The following is a 5,693-nucleotide window of genomic DNA, read 5'->3' as shown; positions in this document are numbered from 1 at the left end:
CAGATTCTTAACTGTGAAGTCATGTCGGGTTAAACCTTTTTAGGAACCATTTCTAAAAATAATTCCAGAGGGAGGATTCTTCAGCCTGGAACTTCTCTCGAGATGACGGTACTGACGGGGAAGACAGAGCTTCCCTGTGGACGGCCCCCCCCCGCTCCCCGTACGCAGACGTCCGTCGGGGCTCAGCAGTCCCCACTCTGGGCAGGAAGGTCGATGACGTCGGGTCAGGAAAGGTGTTCAAGTGACGGTAAAACAGTTTGTTCAGTTTGTATATTCAGGGATAAATGTCCAGTTCGGGGCATCTTTTTTGGGGAAGTGAACAAGCAAGAGGAGGTCCTCGGAGTGCCAGGGCTGCGGATGGGGACCGTGTGGGGTGAGATCCGTGTTTCTCAGAGTCCCGGCCAGGGGACCCGACAGTAACGGGGTTATTACGTCCAGTGTGTTCTCTGTGGTCTGTGGGCTGTGGCTTCTGTTCAGCTCACGTTTGATGGACACTCTCCCCTGGACACCAGGAGGGAGAGGGGGACCAGGAGGAGCCCCGTCCTGGTCTCTGCAGGTGGGCCCTGTGCCGCGGCTCTGTTCTTGCTCAGCCAGGCTGTGGGTGACGTGGGGACGCTGCCTCAGCTTCCCTCCTGCCCGCACGGAGCCCGGAGGCCTGTGAGCCGGAAGCGCAGGGTCTGCTCGGGTCTTTCTGAGCACAGGTCCTGCCCTGGGTGAGGGAAGTCCCCCGGGAAACACAGGTGCATCTGACCGTCCTGAAGCCCCCTCTCCGGGGTTGTCACTTTATGTGTCAACCTCAACTGTGTGTCATCGTCCCAGGAGGCGGTGGCTCTCTCCCCGTATGTGCGTTTGAGGATGGTTGCGTGGCTTTCCTGCACAGAGTGAGTCCGAGGAAGGCCGAGCAACACGGTCGTTTGTGAGCATGGTCAGCTCTGCTCCAGACCAGGGTCCCGCCGGGGAAGCGGCTGCGGCCACGTGGTTGAGACTGCTGCGGGGTCCGGGGTGAGTCACGGGCAAGGGCACATCCTGCACGTCCCTCCTGCAGCTCTAGGCTGCTCTTGTCTTGACTCAGCTTTTGCTGAACGTCCCAGGTCTGGGCGCGGGTGGGCTGGTTCCTCTGGAGGCCCCTCTCCTGGGCGGGCAGACCGCTGTCCGCTTCCCGTGTCCTCACGTGGTCGTCCCTGTGTGTCTGTGTCCCGATCTCCTCTTCTTACAAGGACAGTGTCACACCGGATCACGGCCACCCCGAGGACCTCACTTCACCTCGATCAGCTCTTTAAAGACCCCGACTTCCGACACAGCCCTGCTCTGAGGTGTTGGGGGTGAGGACGCCAGCATAGGAGTCTCGGTGCCACAGCTCAGCCCCGACGGCTCTCCTGTCCCTAACCCACTGCTGTCCCCAGTGTCCAGACCCATGCCAGTCACGTTAGGCAGCTCCCACACATATTTTTTGGAAATTTTTGAGTTTTATTGAGGTCAACTTAATGTCCAAAAATTGCACATATTCGAAGAATACAATTTGATGAGTTTGGCCACACACAGACCTATGAAACCATCATGGCGATCAGGGTAATAGGCATATCTATCTGCACCCAAAGATTCCTTGTACGCTTCTTCTGTTTTCATTTTTGTGGTGAAAACACTTAGTTTGAGATCTTCCCTCTTAGGCTTTAAGTGCCCAATAAATATTTGCAGGAAGGGGAGGGCGGTCGGTGTTCTCTGATGCTCATGGCCTTAAATCGGTCTGTGCCACCTCCTGAAGCGGGCGGGGGGGGTTTCTCTAAATCTGGGGTAACATGCGGTTCACTGACAGCCTCAGCAGAACAAGTGAGATTCCCCATTTCTTCCCTGAGAACCAGGAGCAAAGTGGGGTCAGGGATAAGAGTAAGGGGTGCACAGAGCACCCCCAGGGACCCCCACCCAGAGAATCATCTGCAAAATGCCAAGTTTCCACCTGCAGGGCCTGCCTCCCTGAGTTGGTGTGCAGTCGACAGGCTGCCATGTTCTGACAAGTTGTGTGTGTGTGTGTGTGTGTGCACACGCATGCCTGTGCGTGGTCCACGAGTTTCCTTGTGTGTGCATGTGTGTGCATGCATGTGCGAGTGCACATGTGGGTATTGTGCACGTGTGCACGCCTCTGTGTAGTGTGTGTGTGATTGTACACGTGTGTGCACAGGTGTGCGTGCATGTGCGTGCATCCGTGTCAGTGTGTGCACATGCACATGTGTGCACATGTGTGTGTCCCAGGAGCAGAGCCTTGGCATTCAGTTAACCCAGTCGACCTTAAAGCGGCTGGTTTTTTTTAGAAGCAATCTTAGAAAAATAGTGAAGCTGGAACTCTGACCCCACCGTCCTTTTTTCTTCTTTTGTACATGTTAATCCACCTGAGGAGCCTCCTGCCCCGGCCAGTGCTGCCCAGCAGAGCCCGCATCAGCCACGCCACGCCGGCTCCTCTGGAGGCGGTGGGTCGAACCCGCTCTGCAGGCCAGGCTGGAGAGAGCTGGTAATGTCACCTGTGGTGGGGGGGCTCTCCCCTGGGAAACCCGCCCCCTGAGAGCACTGACTTTCTCAGTGTTTCCATGCGCCTCTCCCCCTGGAAATGGAGATTCCATTCCATCCTGTGTGACTTGTCATATAAAACATCAGACGGACAATGACAGTGGCGTATTCTGTGGAGCCAGAAGCAAGGAGAGAAGCAGAAACCTCCAGAGTCCTTTGCCCCTGGGTGGGGGGCCCGGAGACTGAGGTCACCCTCAGCACCGGCCCCCACAGTCAGGGCCCAGCTCCAGGCCCCGTGGCCCTTGCCTCAAGGAAGTTGCTCCTAGTTCTGCTGCTTGGGGCCAGACCTCCTGCCCAGTCTTTATTCTGGACTGGGGGGAAATGAGAAAAATATAAATTTATGTGTCAACTCGGCCAGGCCACCATGCCCGGTTATTTGGTCAGACACGTCTAGACATTGCTGTGAAGGTGTTTTGTGAATGTGGTAATCAACTGAGTATACAGTTTAGTCTCCATAATGTGGGTGGGCCTTGTCCAACCAGTCGAAGCCCTAAGAGCAAGGACAAAGAAGGAATTGTCCTCACGACTGCCGCATGGAAACCCAGCCTGAATTTCTAGGCTGCCCACCCCTATAGATTCCATATGTAAGGATGTGCCCTAGAAGTTTCAGATATAAACCTGCCAGCCCCACCGTCATGTGAGCTAATCGCTTAAAATCCATCCCTGCCCCTGCCCTTGGTAGGCGTATATATAACCCACTTAACTGCCCACATAGGTCCTGGATGCCCATGGGGATGCACATTCCTGGAGATCCAGGAGGCACACTCCCTTGTACCTTTAGTGTCCGAATGAAGATCCCCCTCTAGGTAGGGACACGGGGGGTGGATTGAGGGTCCACCCCTGCTCCCCTCAGTGCAAAGACAAGGAGAGGCAGGTGGAGGTCAAAGTGGCATTTCTGAAGGGCAAGACTTCTGAATGCTGGAGTAAGGATCTCAGAAAGCCCACTCCTAAAAGCATTGAGAACACCGGCAAAAAAAAAAAAAAAAAGGGTGCCAAAATCACCTTTCAGAACACAGGAAATCAACCAAAGGCTTGCAACCATTTGGAAAACATTTATTCAGGAAAAACAGATGAATATTGGTAAGAATATTACCATATTGACATCACTACGAATATCAAGCGTTGACAGGTTAGCCCCAAGGGTTTATCCTGCTTCCTCCTCATCCCTCCATCTCCTGGAAAACTGGCCTCCCTGTGCTCACAGCACCTGCCGAAGCCGGAGGCCTCGCGGCCAGGACACGGGAGCCTGGGTTTGGGTCCCCACAGGCCCGTCCCCAGACAGCTGTCACACCCGGCCTGCCTGCCAACTCCAGTCCTCGGTCCTACAGACAAGGCAGGCTGGGGGGGCTCCTATCGTGGCCAAGCCTCCAGATGCGCCCCGGACCGGCCACAGACCCACCACAGCCGGCGCAGAGAACCCAGCTCTGAGATGTTTTCAGATGCTAAGTTTGTAACTATTTGTTGCACGGTGATAGGTAACAAATATGCACGGTATGGCCTTATTTCCCTTCTTTTGTCCCCAGAGGGAGTTGCTCTCCTGAAGGCAATACTTGATAATGCCTATTTCTACTTTGGAGAATTGCCAGAATTAAAAAAGAAATATTTTGCATTCTTGAACATTTACATGCATTTCACAATGTCATAGTTTGTGTTTTCCACTCAGTAGGAAGGTCTCAGGTTTATCCATACGGACTCAGGTTTAACCCTCAGTTTTCCTTCGAGTCGCTCCAGCGCTGCAGACCAGAGGTGGGCCCTCTCTCTGGGAGGGCCGTCTGGTGATTTTGGAGTTTTCCATTAGAAACAATGAAGAGATAGAGATTCCCCTGTGACCCTCTTTATTCTTACATGTGAAGATTTCTTTATGACATTTGCCTTGAAATAAATGGCTGAGTCTTAGGGAAAGCGGGCCTTTAGCTCTAGAAATAGAATTCAGACTTTACGCCCAAACCAGGGCACCGCCGGCCCCTGTGTCCGCAGCCCCTTACGTGGTAACCTTCAGCCGGAGTCCGACTGCCACTGAATTTAAGCCTCTTTCCCATCATCTGCATTTGGGTTTTCTCTCTGAATCTTCTGTTTCTGTCCTCTGCCCATTTTCCTAATTAGCTAGCTGTCTTTTTGTATCCGTTTGTAGGATTTCTTGTTACATGAGGGATACTATGCCTTTCATATGGATACAAATGAGAAATATCTTCTCTTACTCTGAGATTTGTCTTACTTCATGCAAATTGTCTTTGTTCAAACAGGAAATTTAAACGTCATGCGTTCACATGCTGTCCTTTCCCATGGGCTTTATGTTTTGTGTGTCCAGGTTAACAGCGCCCCCCCACAACCCCAGAGTCATAAATATCTTCCTCATAGTTCTCACTACGCATTTCTCACTTCCTGTTTTCCCACTGAAATCTAATTCACCTGGATTGTATCTGTGATATGACAGGTGGGTCATCCTGATTATTCTGTTCTCACCCTCCCAACTTCTGCACCCCGCTTTTCTTTAGGAAAGGCTAAGTTCTCCCAACCGGCCAGTGCCCAGGGAGCAATTGGCTTATCAGTGGGGAGATGGCACCCTTCACCTGCCCTGACTGTGCATCAGGTGAGGACAGGAGAGGAGAAACCCCTGGTGGGATGGGTAGGCACGCAGAGGTCAGGCTCCTGACGCTGCTGCATTCCCAACTCGGCCTCTTCTGAGCCTGCGATGCAGGGCCAACCCCTTTGCAGCCGGCATCCTACGCCTCCTTGAGAAGGAGTCCAGAAGGTCAGACCCATCTGGCTGTGAGGCTGTGGGGATGCACCGGAAGCCTTGAGCCACGAAGGCCCGTCCGTGGACCTCCCTCCACTGGGTGTCCACCAGAGGGGCTTCCAAGGTCCCCCTCACGCTCCAGCGAGTGTCCTTGGCCCACAGGCTCTGCGGAGGAGGCGGCAAAGTCACCCGCCGTCCTGGGAGTATTCACTTCTGGGATGTCCATGTTTAAATAAAACTTTTATATATCTCAATAATGATATCAATAGATCTTAATCTGGATAATTAAAATTCAACAAGACATGCCGGGGATGTAACAAACACCCACAAACCATTTTAATGACCACAAGCTGTTCCCTTGTAGGGAAGCATCCTCACGGGGTGGGGAGCGCAGGGC

This window comes from Leptonychotes weddellii, chromosome 5 (assembly GCF_054177405.1).
Source record: "Leptonychotes weddellii isolate Sample4059 chromosome 5, ASM5417740v2, whole genome shotgun sequence".
NCBI classification, from domain to species: Eukaryota; Metazoa; Chordata; class Mammalia; order Carnivora; family Phocidae; genus Leptonychotes; species Leptonychotes weddellii.
This window is presented reverse-complemented; position numbering follows the sequence as displayed.